Source organism: Phasianus colchicus, chromosome 1 (assembly GCF_987193195.1).
Source record: "Phasianus colchicus chromosome 1, bPhaCol1.hap1.1, whole genome shotgun sequence".
In the NCBI taxonomy this organism is placed as follows: Eukaryota; Metazoa; Chordata; class Aves; order Galliformes; family Phasianidae; genus Phasianus; species Phasianus colchicus.
The window spans coordinates 176,571,702-176,591,469 of NC_143436.1; the positions used below are offsets into that span (position 1 = coordinate 176,571,702).

At 45.5% G+C, this 19,768-nt stretch overlaps 1 protein-coding gene across 1 annotated transcript in view; it reads left to right on the top strand.

Moving 5' to 3' along the window:
* Positions 1–2,190: 2,190 nt before the first annotated feature.
* The window catches only part of SLC7A1 (solute carrier family 7 member 1), a 42,906-nt gene continuing 25,328 nt past the window's right edge, over positions 2,191–19,768 (top strand). Inside the window, exon 1 of the mRNA XM_031615816.2 lies at positions 2,191–2,354. The gene's annotated coding sequence lies outside the window, so the exon portion shown is untranslated. The remainder of the gene's footprint in view (positions 2,355–19,768) is intronic.

Sequence of the window (19,768 nt, forward strand, 5' to 3'; positions counted from 1 at the left end):
TGGGAAGATCATGGAGCAGGTCCTCCTGGAAGAGATGTTAAGGCACATGAGAAATAAGCCAAGACAGCCAGTATGGCTTCACCAAGGGAAGGTCATGCCTGATCAATATGGTGGTCTTCTCTTAATGAGTGATAGCATCGGAGAACAAAGGAAAGGCAACTGATGTCATCTACCTGGACCTTTGCAAGGTCTTTGATGTGGTCCCCCACCACATCACCACCCTTGTCTCTAAATTGAAGAGAGATGGATTTGAAGGGTGGACTATTTGTTGGATAAGGAATTGGTTGGAAAGTCACAGCCAGAGGGTTGTGGTTAATGGCTCTATGTCCAGAAGGAGGTTGTTGATAAGTGGTGTCTCTAGGGATTTGTCTTGGAACTGGTACTCTTCAGCATCTTTATCAATGACATGGATGACAGGATCGAGTGCACCCTCAGTGAGTTTGCTGATGACACCAAGCTGAGCGGTGCATTTGATATGGCAGAAGGAAGGGATGACATCCAGAGGGACGTTGATAAACTCAAACGATGGGTCCAATGAACCTAATGAGGTTCAACAAAATCAAGTGCAAAGTGTTGCGCTAGGGTCAGGGTAATCCCAGATATGTTTACAGATTGGGAGAAAAACTCATTGAGAGTCCTGTGCTCTCAGCACAGGAAAGGTGATGAGCTTTTGGAGAGAGTCCGGAGGAAGAACACAAAAATGGTCAGAGGAGTGGAGCATCTCTCCTATGAAGGTAAGCTGAAGGAGCTGATCTTATCTACTCTGGAGAAAATTCTGGGGATGCCTCAGTACAGCCTTCCAATATTTAAAGGAAGATTATAAATAGGAGGGAAATCAACTTTCTACACGGGTAGATAATGATAGGACAAGGGGAAATGGTTTCAAACTAAGGGAGAGGAGATTTAGATTAGATGTCAGGGGAAGTTTTCCCCTGTGAGAGTGGTGAGATGCTAGAACAGGTTGCCCAGAGCGGTTGTGGATGACCCTATCCCTGCAGCTGTGTAAAGCCAGGTTGGATGGGGCCCTGGGCAACCTAACTGAGTACCTGATCTAAAGCTTGGTGATCACCTCCTTTGGGAGTTTTCCAGTGAACCTTTATCCTTGGAAAGGTGTAAGCTATTTCTTATTTATTACTAAATTGTGACCAATGCCTTTCCTGGATTGATCTGAAAACTGGTCAGTGGCAGCTATATCCTCTGCCTTGTACAATACACCAGGTGAATAGAAGAAATAGTAAAATCTAGCAAAAGAAATTTGCAGAGTAAAGCTGCTAATTTCAAATATTATGTTTCAATAATAGATGTAAGTACTGATGCTACAGATATGGCTCAACTTGCTGCTTTCATTAGAGGTATTGATGATGAATATGTCGTTCAAGAAATAGCTTATATTAACAGCACTTGAAATGAAACTTACTTAAGGCAAGCTGAAGTTATGGCAAATAATTTAATGCGTTTTGATGTGTTGACTAAACACAGTCCTGTGAATAGGGAAAAATATGCAGCTGTGCAGGGATTTGAGAACAAGTTTCAAGATTTCCAAAAAAATCATCAGTTCTTTTGGTATATCGCTGATTGGAAATGAAGTCACATGAATACATTACCTGTGAATTTTTAAATGGAACGTACTAAGTAGCAATCAGATATTTAACTCAGAGATAAATTTGATCATCATATTCCTTACTGGACTTGTGTAAGCCCTCTGTTAGCGGGGAGAGAAGTTCTTCCCTTCACAATCAGATCTTGCTCACGTCACAGCTTCTTGGCAGGACGTGCGTTTGTGAGCAACTGTTTTCAAGGATGAAGGACAAGAAGAGTACAATGTCATCACCAGTGTCTGCCCAGCTCCTCGAGAACTCAGCACTGCCATCAGCCCTGTGGCTGATAGGCTAGTTTCACAAGAACAAGGTCACACATCTCACTCTTTCCATGTTTTTGTTGCTTTTTTTTTTTTTTCTTCACATTTTAATAAAAGATAACAGAAACAAACGCAGTTTTGTTACCTACATGCATTAATGATATTATATATTATACGTGGCCCACGACAAGCGCGGCCCAGGCCAGCCACAAGGGCGGCCTGCACGGATACCGCTCTGAGCCCAGCGCTTGTGCCCGACCCGCTGCCGGACAGCCCCACAAACGCCCTCTCAGCGCTGCGGGATCGACCCGCAGAGGGACGGCAGCGTGGGAGGGCGAGGGCCGGGCCTCCCATTCATCGAGGGGCGGGGGCGGAGCCCGATCCCGATCCGGAGCTGTAAAGCGCTGGTTCGGAGCGCGCTCCGCTATGGCCGCGCGGGCAGCACGCCGCGCCGCCTCGACCGACGCGTGAGCCCGAGGCCGGCGCGGGGCCGGGGGTGAGTGAGCGAGCGCGGGGCCGGAGCGGGGCTGCCCCGGCGGCGGGCGGAGATGGGGCTCGGGCCGGGCGGTGCGGTGCGGGTTAACGCACGGAATCCATTTTGCATGATGCAATACTGGGGGTCGCGAGCTGCGGCGGGGGCGGCCCGGCGGCCCGCCTCCCTCGGAGCCCCCGAGCGGGGCTGCGGAGCTCACCGGCCGCACGGCGTGTCCCAGCTCGGCCCTGTGCCCTGCGTGCTCTGCTGCGTGAGCCGCGCGGCGGGGACGTGCTGTGCTGTGCTGGGAGGTGAAGGCCTCAGTGCTGAGCCGCGGGGAAGCCAGTGGCCGTACCCTGCCCGGGATCGCTCCGTTGCTGTGTGTACCGCTGTCTGCTTTTCAGTTTCAGGAGAGGCTGAGAATTGACAGAAAATCCAGGTGTCTGTTCCCAGCGCACCCCACGAGGTCCTGCTGTCTGTTGGTCTTCAGCCTGCGCTGGTGCTGGTTCTCATCTGTGGTTAGGAAAGGGGCTGGTTTCCATTTCATCTGTCAGCGTTTCATAGGCAGCTGGCTTGGCTGACAGATTTCTTCTTTTTGTCATAGAATGGCTTAGTTTGAAAAGAAGCTTACGACCCACCCAGCCCCAACCCCCTGCCACAGGCAGCGGTGCCTCCCAGCAGCTCAGGCCACCCAGGGCCCCATTCAGGCTGGCCTTGAGTGCCTGCAGGGATGGGGCACCCACAGCTCTCTGGGTGGCTGTGCCAGGGCCTCACCGCCCTCTGAGTAAATAATTTCACCCTAACATCTTAATTAACTCTCTCCTTTTTTAGTTTATAACTATTCCCCACCGTCCTGTCGATGTTCGCTCATCTAAAAAGTTGGTCTCCCTCCTATTTATAAGTTCCCATTGATTACTAGAAGACTGTGGTGAGATCTGCCTGGAGCTTCTCTTTTGTAAGCTAAGCATGCCCATCTCTCTCAGCCTGTTTTCATAGTAGAAGTGCTCCAGCCTTCTGATCATTATGGCCTTCCCCTGGACCCATTCCAAGAGCTCCATGAGTTCTTCTCTTGCACATGAATGTCTGAATGTGTGTGGCACAAAGGGTAGAGTAGAAGGACAAAAAAAAAAAACCAACAAACAACAAACTAAAAACAACTCGGGAAGGTTTTCATATGCAACTAAGGTCAGAAAGAAGGTTTAGGACTTCTCAAGAGTCTTAGTTTTGGAGCAGTGTATAATTAGCATTGGTGTTGTGCAGACTGAGGACAAAAAGAATGTTGCAGCTCTGAAGAGCTCACAGGCTGTGATGTGAACAGAAGGTGATAGTGTTGTTGCTGCCTTATAAGTTAAGGTTCTCTTTGCCACCAGCTTAGTCCCCCACAAGTGGCACATGTGGTCACTTACAGATATTACCTTCTGACCCAAGGAGCAGTGCTGTGAAGATGTCTGCCATCATAGGAACCTCTGTCGCCTCTGATCTGGGGGGAGCTTGTGGGGATGATGTGTTCACACCTGTAAGTACTGTGGAACAGCTCTGCCTCTCAAAATTATTCCTCAGTGACTATTGACTGTCTCTGCCATTGAGGGAGAGGTTTGGGCCTCCACCGTGCTGGTTTCCCATGGGCAAGACGCAGCGTGCAGAAACAGTAAAGCAAAAGGGGTGAATCCTGCTCTGACAGCAGTAGCGTGTTTGAGCCCTGTAACAGTGCAGCTTGCCTCACTTTAGTCTTCAGCTCTCACCATGTGTCTGCATTGTGAAATGTCTGGCACGTGGCTACTCTCACACACACCCAGCTTCCCAGCAGCATTAGTGTGTTCAACACCTGCCTGTGACTTGGGGAGAGCAGGGAGAAACTTTCCATTCTTGCCAGATACTCTGTGAACTTTCATTGCCTTCAGCAGTCAGCCAAAGTGTCTTTTAGTCAGGATTTGTATAAAATGCAAAAAGAGAAGGAACATGCTGTAATTGCATGGGCTGCATAACTGCAAATGCTGACTGATGCAAAGAAGCCCTCTGATTGCTGCACCCTTCAGAACTTGCTTTACTTGTAAGCATCTTGTATTTTGAATGATCTGAAGGAGGCAGACCTTCTATTGTGCACCACTGCTTGAGTGCCTTAAATCAGACTGGCTCTAAAGCAAACCTGTTTCCTAAGCAGGATGACTACTGGGTGTTCAGTCCTTGATTCATACTGTTCCACTGGGGTGTGTTTGAGCCTGGCTTCTTGTAAAGTTGTGCCCATCAGTGAGAAGATGTTCAGAAGGCACTCCTGGTTTTGGGCGGGCTGTAAAGGAAGCTGACACTGGCCAGGCTTCTAATTGAAAGCAATTCAGTTTTGAATGTGGGTCAGAATGTGTTATTACATGTTTGCATTGTACTCTTTAGTCCACACATTATTCTTTCTCTAATCTAGCCAGGTACCGGTGTTATCAGCTCTGAGCTGTGTTTCTGTTGAAACCTTTGCCACTCCCTCCTCCCTCCTTTTTCTTTTCCATCTTCCTGTGCCAGTCTAGTAACATGTTTCAGGTAGGACTCCCCTCAGTATGGTGCTGCATCTAAGCTCTGTGGCTCTGCTTTAAGCTATGTGACATGTGAAGGCTGATACGTGCCAATCCAGCTGGTGCTGGGTGCAGCTGGTGAGTCTGGCCTGTGCAGGAGTGACAGCAAAAAGGAGTGGTGTTCATTATTTCCTCTTGGATGGGGAAGAAGTACAGTGCAGGTGAATTAGGGCAGAGATCATGTTACAGTTACTGCCTCTATAACATTTTGTTTGCTCTTTATCTATCAAGTTCCTCACTCTTGATCAATTAATGAAAATTCAGCAGCCTCTCAGAACAGTCGCTTCCAGTTGCATCCAAGCTTTCAGGGAGCAGAAAACACCACCTTTTGTTCTCTTCTCTTGGCATGTATCTGGGATGTCCGATGCTGAGTCATGTTCATTTTGGGGCAGGAGAAAGAAAGGGTGATTTACTGCTGCTGATATGCTCTGTAGATGCTAGCTTAACCTTGGTGGAAGTGTATTGCCAAGCTATGGTGTTGCCAGTGGAGCAGACTGGGATGTGGTAGAGCCGCTTTGCCTCTCCTGGAGGATGAGCTGAAATGTCTTGGTGACTTGAACAGGTGCATGGGAAGCTGGTTGTACTGAGCAGCAGAACAGAGAGGCTGGGTGGTGCAGAGACCTAGGCCAGTGTTTCTGCACAGAATCAACTGGGAGCAATTCAAGTAAATACCAGTCCAGCTGAGTAACCCCACTGTGATGAAGGTAGCATTTGTTTGGCCAGATGCTGTCATTTACATCCAAGGTTGCCAACCTCATCTCCCTGTATGGTACATCTGGAGAAGTGAGTATTTCTGTGGCATGATTCATCTCAGCCCAAATGAGGTGCAACCTGAGAGTTGCTTTCCACTGACTATAAAAGGTTTAGCTGCCATGCAAATGTCAGCACAGTAAACGTCTGAATGTTTATCTCATTGAGGAATCCAAGAATCTCAGAAGTTCAGAGATGCTGGGAAGAGCTGTGGCTGTTTATACTATGGGTGAGTTTCTCCTGGTATTTGAACACTCCCATTTTAGTGCTGTTGCTGCAATATTGCTGCCTACTTAAACCTATAGAAAAGACATACCTGAATATCTTGGTCAAACAGCAGATGGAGGTCAACATCTACACCATGGTTACCCACTGAGTGCAAGGTTCTCCCCTGTTGCCTGTGGTTCCTGGATGTTTGGGAGTGCCAGTGACTGGCATTTGGGACTTTCACATTCCCAATGCCAGTGTGGCTTGCAGAAACCAATGGACCCCTCTGGGCCCAAGCCAGCTTGCTTCTGGTATGTCAACTGCCACTATCACCAGGATGGATGGCTTGCCTTGCTCCCACCAAAGTGGTTGACTGGGAATCCTGTGAGCAGTATCTTACATAGAATTGCCTTGTTTCAAAGTTTCCAAAATGGAAATACTGTGAGATTTTTGGCTGTAGGTACATTTTGGAGTTTTCAGTCTTTCACTCACTTGGAAAACAATTCAGAAAACTGAATTTTCACATTTCTGCAGTCTTGGAAATTGAGGTAACTGCTGTGGGGAAAAAAAATGCACTACTAATTTCTTAGCCAAGCTGCATTCCTCAATATATTTTCCTGTCAATTAATTGCTAGCCTTATTTACTGAGAAAGCTATGCTATTCTGGAAATTTAGTGACTGTTTGGTAGTCATTTCCTTCTAAAAGCCTCCACATGGAGGTTCTTAAAAATAAAAAAAAAATAAAAAAATTGAACAATGAGCTTTTTATTTAGCTGGGTTTGTCCCGGGTGCTGATTCATGCAGGTTGGTTAAAGTCCCTTGTACCAGATCATTTATTTATCCCTGGAAGCTGTGCTGTCAAATGAGAACATATTCTCAAACTAAATAGCGGTGTGTGCTCTGACCCATATTATTCCTGGCTGCATGTGAGCTTAACTGTCTTATGTTGCCAGGCATTCTAATAGAGGTGAGAAGGGCTGAGTTACAGGCTAGGTGCGCATCATCTCTGCTGCATTTGCACCTGCTGAGAAGCCCACCGTTGCTGACTGCTCGTGGGCATTCTGGTGGCAAAGACAACTGCTGCTCAGTTTTCCACCTGATTCCCCACCCAAATTTAGCTGATACAGTTGTACAGTACAAAGATTCCATACTGTCATATGTTCACTTGTGCTGACCACGGTGCAGTAAGCAGGACCTTACAGGCTCTGTGATCTGCTGGAAGAGAGAGAAGAAAGGAGCAAAATGTTGTGGCGCTGTGAGAATGGAGTAGAGGCTACACCCAGAGCTCAGCAATGGCTTAGGGTGGTGGTGCCACAAGTTGGAAGGGAAACCAGTGGGTATTTGAGCTCCCCTTGGGATTTGGGAATGAGCTTCGGTGAGATTTATCTCTGATGAATGTCACAGATTAGGACGGGCATTTTGCCTCTAGTATCTGTTCAGTTCAGGAAAGCTCCAACACAAGCAGTAAAAATATGATAGGCAATTGGAGAAAAGCAGAAGCAAAATATTTGTGCTTTGCTCTGAAGGGCTGGATCAAGGACCATGCAATCCTGACATCCAAAGCTTTGTTCAGAAAACTCTCTTAGTTCTGAGGAGTACCGCTGTTATTTCTTTCCAAGAACGATGATTCCTCATTTTTGTTTCTGATGTTTCTAGATTCAAATTCTTGTCTTGAGGAGCTGTTGGATATGGAATTTCTATAGCTGCCTCTTAATCTGAGCCATGCAGGAGCCAGTGAAGGTTTCCCATCTCACCTCAGATGGTATACACTTACAGCCAGAGGTGCCTGTCTCTGTTGATTACAGGGGGTTGTGAGATGGTACCCTAAGCCAAACACCTGCTTGGAGCTGGCTGACCTAGTTGGGATAGCAATCCCTCATAATCTGGATGGCATATGAAGAAATGCAAGGATACCCCCAAGGAAACTTGTGTAAGTGTTGAAGCCACACTGTGTTGCTCTGATTGCTCCAGTGAAACCTGCACACGTGTTAGAGATGCTTTCTTCTTAGAAGGAAGTATTTGGAGAGTAGAGCAGATGGTGCATAGCACCAACAAACACACACCAACATCTCTTTGTTTTCCATCCTGCTGTTGAGAGCTTTGGGAGGAAAATGTTAATCATTATTTGTTTCATAGTTATTTTGTTTTAAAATGACCTATATTTTTTCCAAGTCCCTGTGTAGTGGAACTAAGCAGAATATTTATGGCCAGCAGTTCCTTTCCTTCCTGTTGTCATTTCAAGAGCCTGGCAGCTGCAGCAAACTTTATTATAGTTCAAAGCTTCTGGTTTGAGAAGTGATGTGTGGGATTGGGGAGACATGGCACTGTACGTGCTAGAAGCAGTTCATTGAAATGTATAATGCAACACCTCTCAGACTGTCATATTTAGGCCTCTCTACATAACCCCCCATCTCTGTAAACATAATTAAGAGTGATTTCCTTTGATGTCAGAATGATAATATGAAAAAATATAATGAGCTTTTGAAAGTGTATTAGCAGACTGCTGATAAGTCGCTTTTTTCACAATGAGAGGAAGTGCATATTTACTCCAGACAATATCCTTTTACTGATAGGGCCGCAATTATTTTTAAGGATAGGCATACAACTTCCTCCAGTAGAGCTGTAAGTGACTCTACTTATCTCTGTTGCTGCCTTCCATTGTGGTGGGGGAAGAGATCCAAAACTTTTGTTCTGGGAGTCTGTTGGGGATCCACAAACTTGGGTACAGGGGGGGCTTCCATCTCAGGAATTGAGAAGCAGGTTTTGAGGCAGGCCAGGCTTCTGTACGAGGAGCTGCTGGAGAAGGGAGATGCAGGTGGGAACTACAATCAAATCAGAATCTAAACCAGATTTCAGTCTACAAACTGATCTGTTGCCAGGCTGGTGGAATGGAAAATATATGGCAAATCTTTTTTGCTCTTTGGAGTTGATCTCATCTGTAAATGGGCTTGTGTTTCCAATTGAACCAGAACAAACTCCCTTTGTGGAAATGTGCAGATTGTAAGAGCTGGCTGACTGCAGTCCAAATTGCAACTAATACCAACTGCAGGATGCTGACTTTCTGCATGAGCACCTGGGAGCTGGCTGCACTGTTCTGCAGCAGCCTCATGGCTAAGCCAAAATCTGCCACTATTCTCTGTATCTTATCTGCTGGCACGCACTGGATCTTGCAGCAAACCTCAGAGGGCCGAGGAGGCTCAGTCCATCAGGGCCTGCCCTTCTGCTGCATATTAAACCATGGAGATGCAGCCATGAGTGGAAAGTGTTGACTTTACCTTTTTTTTTCCTGCAGCACAGTCCTCAGGGAGCAGGGGAGAGCTAAGCAGCAAGCTAAAAAAAAAAAAAAAAAGTGTTTACCAAAAGCAAACAAACTTTACATCTATCTTGCTGTGAAACGGAATTCTGTATCAGTGTTGTACCTCCTTTCTGATAAGATTTATAAAAGTGGAATATATCAGATGTATAAAAACTGCTATCTCCATGTGAAAATAGCAGTTTGACTGGTCTGATTGCAGGGCCATCAACATCATGCTTGTATCGCTTGGACTGCTCTGTACTTATTTTGGGTTTGAATACCATGAATGCAGTTTTCAGGGAGGTTTGGTTGTAAATCCATCAACATTCAGGAGGTGTGAAGTCTGCAGTGGGATTATTTGCAAATCTCTTTGGAAGCAGTTTTTTCCCCCCACAGTCAAAGCAGTAATCTCACCTCATATGCCTTTTTTTATTGATCAGGTGCTCCTGTCCCATTGAGTGCTGGATTTTACTGGCCCTTGCAGTGCAAGGGATTGAAGGACTGCCAAGCTGGGCAGTATTGGGTCAAATCTTGGAAGGAAAATGAGTGACTAGTGAAACATTGGAGTTTAACAGCAAGCAGGCAAGTACATGGGCAAGGCTGCCATGGCAACTACTCGTAGTGTTTGCAGAAAAGGCCAAGCTGTATGCCATTCCTAACCACTTGTCTACTTTTAGCAGCCCTATCCCCTCCTGATGGCTGGGAATATTGTAGAGAGCAGCTGCATGGGGAGAGGAGGAAGACAGGGAGCTGATGCAACTTGAATAGCATGTTGCAAGCGTGAGAGCCAGCACAGAAGCAGCCTTCACAAGGCTGGGGAGTCAGGGAGGGAATGACTTGGTGCCAGAAGAGGAGTGTGTGGCTACTGCCTTTCACAGGGAGGAACAGCTGGAGGAGAGATGCTCAAGGGCTTGGAGGTGAAGTTGGGGTCTGTCACCTTGGGGCAGTCCCAGAGGTGTCCCAGCCTTGTGCTTTACCTCTCTGCTCCATCTCTGGACTGCCCAGATCTCTGGTCATTACAGTTTAGACACAGCAGAACATGGGTGCAGCCTGTCTTCCTGGCAGCTTTGCTCTCTGTAACTGCCCTGCCCAGCACAGTTCCCATCCCAAAACAATAGTTCCTGGTGAGGCATATGTCATTAACTGTCAGGGGACTGGGTCATTGCCATATTATGGTTATACTGGAAATGCAGTCACACCATTGGTGCTCAACAGCCTCCTTCCTGCCGGAGCATGGAGGTCTATTTGTTGCACCTCAGAGAGAGGAAGGGGATGACAGCATTGTGGCAGCCCCAGCCCTGATGGTCTTTGAGGACTGAAGGAGCTGCTACTTTGTTGTTCTTTGAGCTGCTTAGTCCTCCAGGGTACTCTGCTCCTTGTGCTGTGCCAAGTTGTATAGTTCTGGCTCCTTCAGCTCTGAGTGACCCGGGTCTGGTTAAGGGGAATTACTGATTCCATCAGGTTGTAGTACTCTGCCTTTAATTAAAAAGTGAGCTGCTATGACATGTATCAGGGCATCATCTTATAGGGGAAGTTCTTTCTGAAGCACTCTGATGGGAAGCTGTATGTTTACAGGCAGTCATTGAAAGCCACTCCTCAAACTGCAGCCATGCAGCAGCATCTGCAGTCTCTTGGCTGGTACACAGCCACACAAACCTGCTGATGAGTGTGTAAAATGCTTGTTTGTGCCTGCAGTGACTGATGTGTGGAGATTGAAAAGAGCTGATCCCTTCCCAGCCCTTGAATTAGGAAAGGAATGCAGGAATACTGGGTCTAAAAAGCAAACATTTTTGTTCATTTCACAGTAATTTTCTTTAAGATACAGTGTAAAGCGTATTCACGAGGAACACTTTATTATTAGATGCATAGTCATAGAAGTCCCCTTGAAAGGTTGTAATGTGTACTGGAATGCAGCTGACTTAATGAGAAGTTCACTTTATTCAGAAAAAGGACATTTACAATTCTGCTATGTCAAGTCACTATCCAGCAGCCACATCAAGGTTTAGAACTGACAGCTCTGACTTGGAGGCCATTCCCAAGGGCTTACCACACACAGACCTCCAAGTCATTGAAAAAAAAAAAAAAAAGAAAGAAAAAAACCACCTCCTGAATTAATGAGAACGTATTCCAATTTCTTTATTTAGATTGCATAAGCCCTGTGGAATGAGTAGGCTTCATGGAATAATTTGACATTTGCAGACACAGTTACTCATGGATAGCAAAAATTTTTTTAAACTAGAGATATTTTTTTTTTTTGGACTGGAGTAATCTTGGTAAGTGGGAGCCTCTGGGCTCTGCCATGTGTGATTTCTGCTTTCCTTCCTCCATTGCAAGCTGAGCTCTCTCCCTTGTGCTGGCAGCATGGGGCGATGTTTCTGCAGAGCTAGAAAGCTTTGTTTTTAATTGCAAAGCACCAGTTGAACCACCCTTTTTATGGGGTGTAGAAGTAAGTCCTACCCCTGCTATGATTTGTGAAGGCTTTGCTGCAGGGGACTTCAGGTGCTTCTGGGGGATGTAGCTCTCCCATTCCTGTCCTTTTCCAGGCTGGGAGGTATGTGTATGGCCATTTTGGTACCAGAATTTTTACAGCCTTCAGTTCTTGCCAACAGGAAAAATTCCTTCAGAATTTATTATGAAGCACTTCCTCTAAGCAGAGTTCTTCATGTGCTTTCACCTTTTCAACAGAAGTGCACTGCCTCTGCTTTTCCAGTAGGGAAAGTGATTCCTTTGCTCTGAGTCAGTACCTGTTATGGTAATGGAGGAAGCTTTTAACTGAGATGGCAACATCATGATAGAATCTCTGAGTTTGGAAAAGATCAAGATCATCCAGTCCAACTGTCCACCTATCAGCACTGTTTCCCCACTAAACCATGTCCCACAGTACAACCTATAAATGTTTCTTGAATACATTCAGAGTCTGTGACTCCACCACCTCTGTGGGCAGCTCATTCCAGCTCCTAACCACTCTTTTGGAGAAGGGATTTTTTGCAGCATCCTACCTGAATCTCCCCTGATGCAACTGGAAGCCATTTCCACTTGTCCTATCTCTAGTTATCTGGGAGAAGAAGCTGACTTGCACCTCGCTGCAGCCTCCTTTCAGACAGTTGCAGAGAGTGATCAGGTCTCCCCTGAGCCTCCTCTTCTTCAGACTGAACAATCCCAGTTCCTGTAGCTGCCCCCCATCAGACTTGTGCTCCAGTCCCTTCACAGCTTTGTTGCCCTTCTCTGGACACACTCCAGGGCCTCAGTGTCTTTCTTGCAATAAGCCCAAGACTGAACACAGTATTTGAGGTGCAGCCTCACCAGAGTTGTGTACAAGGGGATGATAAGCTGCACCAGTGCTGGAAGTATGCCTGTTGGGGAAACAGCTGGCCTACAGATCATCAGTGTGACAGTGGTGGCCAAACTCTGAAGGCACCTGCCCAGGCTGCCCTTGCTGCTGTGTCTGGGATGTCCTCTGGAAGGGGGACAGTGTCTCCAGTTGCTATTGTATGGCAGAATCAATGAATCCTTGCCCACTTTGATCAGCCTCTTGTCCACACCTGAAAATTCCTGCCCAGCTGTGCCCTTCCTGATGAAACTAAACATTTGGGAAAGCCTCGTTGTCTGTCCGTCTCACTGTGATGTGTCCCACTGTGCAGGATGCTGTTTGTTCTGCATCAGTGTTGGGACTCTTTGTTTTCCTACTTCCATTTCAATAACAAACCAGCTTCTGTCTTGATCTAGCTTCCTTCCTTATCTCTTCATGGGCATTTCCCACTCACTTCCAAGGACTGTCTAAAGGCCATGCCTGAAGCTTGCTGAATGGCATGGTCAGACACTGGCTAAGCAAAGCTCGGTCTCCATTCTGTTTGGGTTTAAGAAGGCATAAGCTTTCTTATTCAGTATTGTTTCCCAGCATGTAATGTTTTCCTGCTTGTTGTCAAGGCTGAACCCCTGGCAGATTACAGGCACTTTGTCACTCAGTCCCTGGCAATCTCTTTCATGCTCTCACTTGGTGAATCTCATTATCAGTGGAGATTCCCTCAGGTTTTATGACAAATGGAGGGACTTAAATCAAGCCATTTTCTTGCGGGATGTAATTTGAAGCCACACTGAGGAACTGTTGGAGGAGATGAGTTGAGCTGGTAGGAGATTTTTCAATTAAATGGCTTTCGTCAGAAAATGATTCACATAATGAGTGATGCCCTTTATCAGTGAGACACCTCCAGAACTTTTGGATGCACAGGAGCTGCAGACAGTGAACACAGGGCTGTCCTTCTCCCAGAGCTTACTGTCCTCAGGCTGGGCTCTTCCAAGCTGCTGGAGGAGCCACACTGGCTCACTCTGAGGTGTGGGCTGAAAAGACAGAGAGCACCCAAGGCATCCCCAGTCTTCCTTCACCTCAAGTGCTGGCCCCAGCTGCTTGCTGCCCCATCACGTATAGGCTCAGCTCATTGTGAAGCTGGAAATCAAACCAGTGAAGTGCAACTGGGGAGAACAACAAACAGGAGGCCCTGATTTTTTAATGGGAATATGAAGAATTGCGTTTGTTTCAGTGATCCTATTTGCAGCAGTTACCCATGTGGTTGTTCTGATACAGCTGTTGGAGTGAAACATGGTAGGCTGGGGATGGGAGCACATGATATGAAGGCTTAGCCTTGCCAATGCAAGCATATTGTCTGGCTGCACCCAAGTCTGTGACGTAGGATCTTTATCTAGATTAAGAGGTATTTCTCTAACTTGTTCTTGAAATGCTTGGCTGGTGGAGACTGCATCTTCCTTATATCCTACCCCAGTGCTTCATTGTGCCCACAGCTGGAAAGCTATCATACTTCCCCACTGCAAATTAAGCTTGATGGATGATGTATTTCTGCAGTAGCCAAAGAGGAGAATATTCACATCTATCCAACCTTTAACCTGTGGAGTGGCTTACTGTGGGATACTCTTGGTGGTAATCACAGCTGAATCTTTGCAGACAAGAATGGACTCCACTGAACTTCAGTTTTGGAACTTTTGAAGCTTGAATTCTGGGAGATAGTAGCATCCCCCTCAGGACTTCCAGAGTAGGAACCTCTCTAGTTTTATTTTGGTCAAAAATCACTAGTCAATTTCAAACGTTTTAATGTATCATCACAAATAACCTGGATCAAGTTTTATGCAGACATTGAAGCAAAACATCGAAATGAAATTTTGAGAAGTTCCTAGCTCAAAAGTAATTTGGAGTTACAGGTTCTTGCCTGGACTTGGGGAAAATGATCATCATAGAGCCAGATGTCATAGAATCATACGACCAGAATGATCTTTGCAGTTCTCATGGGATAGGGAATGAATTCCTTGTTTTGTTGGGGACAGCAGCAGTGCCAGTTCAGAAGACAGGCAGGTCTTTCAGTGGCACTCAATTTTCCTTTTTCAAGTAGCTGATAAGTGGACGGTGTAGAGATTAGAGAGGATGCCTTGCTACACCTTTTCCAATGGAAGGAAGCCTCCAGGACTGTGAGATGTTCACAGAGCAGTGGGATATGCTGCCTCAGAAATCCCTGACGGGCTGAAGAACAGAAACTTGCCTAATCTCCAGCAATGGGTGGCAGAGGGCTGGTTCCCAAGCAACACATTCCTCATCCCATTAAAACAACTGTGTTCGAAAAAGGAAAGCATACAGTCCCCTTTTTATAGGCAGCGTGTCTTTGGGCAGGTGGTTAAGACTATTTTTGCACACACTGTGTATGTACCGTTTATCTCCATTTAGTGTCTAGTCTAACTGGATGAGTTTGAATGCTCTTTGAATGAGTGATGCTGTCTTTAATTGGCAAAAACTATAACATTGTGTTCGTGCATACATGCTGATGTAATTCTTCTGTAATGTGTGTATAAATACGCCCGTGCGCATGTAAAAAATAAAATGACTTCAATCAGGAAGGGGAACAGTTTAACAGCACACAGACAGTGCTTGCCTGGTTATAATACATCAGCACGATGTAAAGTCAGCTCAAAGGTGTGCAGTTAATTGAATGACTTTTGACCTGGACTGCTGGCCGGTCCCACTGCCATGTTGGGATATCTCCCAGCTTCACACAAAGCTACTGCATGGCCATACCTTTTATTTTAATCATCTGTAAAGGCTTTTCTCAGGTAGCAGGCATCTGCAAATTGCTGTGACCACAACCTGTAGGTTCTTAGCACTTGTCTCAAGACTGTCCTCTCTAAGCTGTCCAATTTCTCCTTTGGAGATAGAGTCGCATCAATCTGATGATGTGTCCTTTGCTTCTAAAAGTCTTAAGATAGGTGTTCAAATGTTTGTATGCAAAGCTCAGTTTCTTCTATAGCGATCTTGTTTCTACTCTGTCACTCATGGGGTAACTTAACAAACCATTTATACCGAGAGATATCCTTCTAGAATGCCTTGTCTGGCACACTTCATGGTTTAATGAAGGTAAATAAGCATTTTGAAACATGCTTGAGGCTCTTGTGTCTCAGTTATTGTTGACTTCCCTCAGTGTATTTCTGAATGATGTTTCAGAAAGAACTCAGCAGATCTAGTATGGTCCCTTACAACATAACCTCTTTGCATCTAGTGGTCTTCTACAGTTAAATCTTAAATCCCAAAATATTTGCCGTGCTAATGGAAATAGTAGGAATATTGGTTTACCACCTCTTCTTTTTCTGAGTAGACTTCTCTGTGAATGGTATTACGTTGGGGATGAAAGAAGCAAAGCCAGCCCTTTGGAAAGGGCTTCCAAAGGCATTTTTTACCTGTGTTTGAATCACGTGTGCTTGTTTAGGAAGCTGGCCTGTGTTTAGGGTAAATATAGAGGGCCAAGCCCATTCCACATTGTTTGCCATATGTGCCAACGTAGCATATGCACAAGCCGTTTGTTCTGCAGATTAGTTGCAGTGATCTTGTAGCTACATGGGGAGACCTTTGTTGAAGACCAAAAGGATGCTGAGGGAAAATAAAACCAAATAAAACCACTTGTGGGATGTCACTTTGCCACGCAGGAGGATTATTAATGACAGCAAAGGTTCCTTTGTGTTTCAGAATGGACATAAGCATATGTAGGGTTGAGTAGGGTGCTGGGGCTGTTCATTGCACGTGCAGCAGGGTTAAGCTTGGGATTTCTCTTTTGCTGAGTAGAAGAGTCCTTACTCCGTGTAATCGGCTTTAATTTTATGCTCTTCTGCATGTTGGAGTTGGCTTCTGGGAAGAAAATTCTCAGGAGCAGCAAGGCCTTAAAATAGATGAGGAGTAGTTTCCAGAAGCTGAAACAAATTGTGATTGTTTAGGAAGTGATAGTAGTGCTTATGTAAAACGGTGCCATGTCAGCTTATTTTTACATGTGATGTTTTATGTTTAGCCGGACAGATGTTTGTTATGGTTTATTTTTTGCTGTTAGCCAGATGCAAGGTTGCTTATTTTCTTACGGGATTGTTTTGAAGAATGTCCCTTTTTAAAATGTTGTTACTGGGGAAGGAAATCTATAAACCTGATATAATAGGTATGTTAACCATTAGATAAGAGGAGGAAGAATATCTTATTTTACTTTCAAATACAATACAGCCAAGGCACAAGAATTTGGATACGGAACAAACATAAAAGACATTGTAAATACAGGACGAGGACCAGTAGGAATGGGTGGAATTTGGCCCTATTGAAGTCAGTGGGAGTTTTGCCGTTGAGTTCGGTGGGACAGGATCTCACCCGAGGATGTGAACCCTGCCCCAGGAACTGCCCTGCTTGTCACTATTTCCCTGCGCTCTCAAAGCCACATGCTGCTGCTTCCCTCTGTTCTGCTGACACCCCAGTGCCCCCCAGGGTATGGGGTGAAGCCTCTTCCACCCAAGGGTGAAGCCTCTTCCACCCAAGGGCTATGCTTGTGGTTTGGTTTTCAGCCTGTTGATTGCTGTCCGTGCTTCCATGGATAACTGAAGGAAGCAGAAGAGACAGGAGCTGAGGAGAGCCATAGAAATCACGCTCTTTTTGCCCAGTGGTGGTTTTAAGTGATGAGAAGATGGGAATGAGGGAATAGGCATGGTGAGAATCAGAGAGGTAATGGTGTACAGAGCCCATTTTGGTTCATTTAGATCAAGTTTTCTCAACTTGAAGGTGGTTATGTACCATTTAGCATCATTTCTAGAGTAATTTATATTGTTTTATGTGATTAGATCTGCATGATGTTGCAAAAACAGTGGCGGTATGTCCAAAAAAGAAGTCCTCATTTCAAGTGTGGTTGGGAGTGGGAGTGCAAGGAGCCAGTCTGGAACGCATTTCCTTACTTCAAAGGCAAGAACAGCTATTTCAAAAAGTGAGATCACAGGCAGATCCAACTTCTAAAGAGGGAAAGATAATCTCTGCACAAGTTACCCTTTGATGCAATTCCGAAGATAACAAATGATATCAAAAAGGTTTGGGGCAGAGGTAAGCTGGCCCCTCTAATGCATCCTGTAAGATGTTGTTGTGCTGCACGCTTCTCCTTACTGAAAGCCACTTTGCCAAGTGCTTGTGAATATAACAAAGTGTGTAAGATAATTTGGGGTAGGCTTCACTCATCTGTGCAGTAGAAGATAGGAAGATAGTGCTCTGTGTGTGAGGATGCAAAAAACAGCTGCAGTTCAGGTACCCTGCACCCTGCTTACTGCTGGTGATTGGCACACTGTAGGTGTTGTTTTATTGAGAGGAGAGGCTCTCCAACTTTCCACTGCTTTTTGGGCAGGATGGAGTTGACATCTTGATTTCTGAGATAAGCCAGAAGGCAGCTGTCTGCTGGCATTGAGCCACTTTCAGGATGTTGGCCTTAATTTCTAGGTCAGTCATAATTAAATAGCTTATCCTCTAAACAAATTATCTACAGAAAACAGTTCTGCTTTATTCTTGGTAACTATAATACAGCTATAAATACCTGTAGATACACTTGAGGAATGAAATTGGTTTGAAATACGTTTCTAGTGAGATTCTTAAGTTTATATATGAGCTTGAAATATAAAAGTAGTTCTTTCTAATGAATGAAGCCTACCTCAACCCCAAAAATCTGGCCACGCTCCTGCCCTGGTCCCCATTGCTGCAGCAAGGGGCTGCTTCTCTTTTAGAGACAGTCATGCCCAAGAAGGAATTCGTTGTGATGTGTAGCAAAAGAGAAGATGTCAGGCACCAGGTCTTCATTTATAATGTTGAGATAAAACTTCCATTGATTTGGGATCGTTGAGATACCTTCATTTTGCAATGCACTGCATTTAGTTAAATGTAATTTATATGCCTGTGTAGAAAATAAATAGTTTACAGGTATTATTAAACAATACATTTTTGAAGCAGAGGCTTTGAACTAAATCTTGAAAGAGTTAGCAGTCTCAGCTTCTTGGATTTAAGTGATGGTGATGGAAGAAGGAAGGAGCATGGCTCTAGACTGCAGGATTCCGTGGTCTGCCTTTGCCTGGAGACATTTATGAGACCAAGGTGCGTCAGGCTGCCTCTATTAGTGCCACTTGTCACTTAGGGTTAATCCCATTCCTTTAAGAGCTGTTGCAGAAGCCCATGTCTGCACTAGCTCATTGGTGAGTACACACACAAGCGTTTTCCTCTCCTGCATTACACAGCCCAGCCCTCAGGCAGCTCCCTGTCACCTGTGCTCCATCCATCATGTTCAGCTCGGTGCCAGGTCCTGCAGGGATCCCTGTGGGCTCAGGGCATGGTGCAGAGCTCTGCGTTGCATCGCAGCCTCCTGCTTCCATGTCTCCTTATCTCATAGCCATCCTCTGGCTTTATTAACAGCTTCAGTTGGGACTCTCTTGTGTTCTCTGTGTTGCTTTTGAACTTCTCTGTTCAAGTGATTACTGTGCAACCTTGCCATAAATATTGACTTTAGAAGAAGCAAACTGTTTTTCTGCAATCCTTTGGCATTTCTTGATGTCTCTGTACTGAATAACAAACCTGTGTTTGCACTGGAATCCGAGCTTGGTTGTGAGTCAAACTGGTCTTGACTTCCAGACTGGCTTTGGAAAACAACTCCATTAACACATTTCCTGTGGGTATCTTGCTCATAATAGGCTGCAGTTTATGGAAGGGATTTCTTTGTTTAGTTTCGGAGGGTTTTTCACATCCAGCATTTTGTCCTGGTTGCTTCACAGCACTGGTATTATCCAAAACTGAATATAAACCACCAGTGCTGCTGGAGATGGGGCACAGCCCCATTTCTGTGCTTGTCATAGAGTGCTGGCACCAGTGGGATCTCCTTCAATCTGCTGGGAGTTAAACAAAACCTAGGACTTGCATTGTCCTTCCTGAAGGCAGAGTCTTGTCCTGCCCTGTCCTGCTTTAGGGGAAGCAGGCAGTTGAAAGAAAGCAATTCTGGCTGATGTGGGTTTGCATGAGGTTCAAGTGCAAGGAGGCTGCGTGCAAGAACCAACGTTCTGAATAAACACTGGCAAACAGACCTGTCAGAAAATAGTTTTCCCTTCAATGCGCGTTGGCAATTCCCGTGGTTCACCAAATGAGATTTTTTAGAAGCCTGACCTAAAACCTGCCTTTCTCCATTGGTTTGAGTCGGTGTATTTCTGGACCATAGCAGCCTTTGAGGAGCCGTTGGTGGACTGTGCAGTTCCTGGCACAATGAGACTTCTCAATCCTCAGTTCTAATTACTTTCTCCCAGTAGGG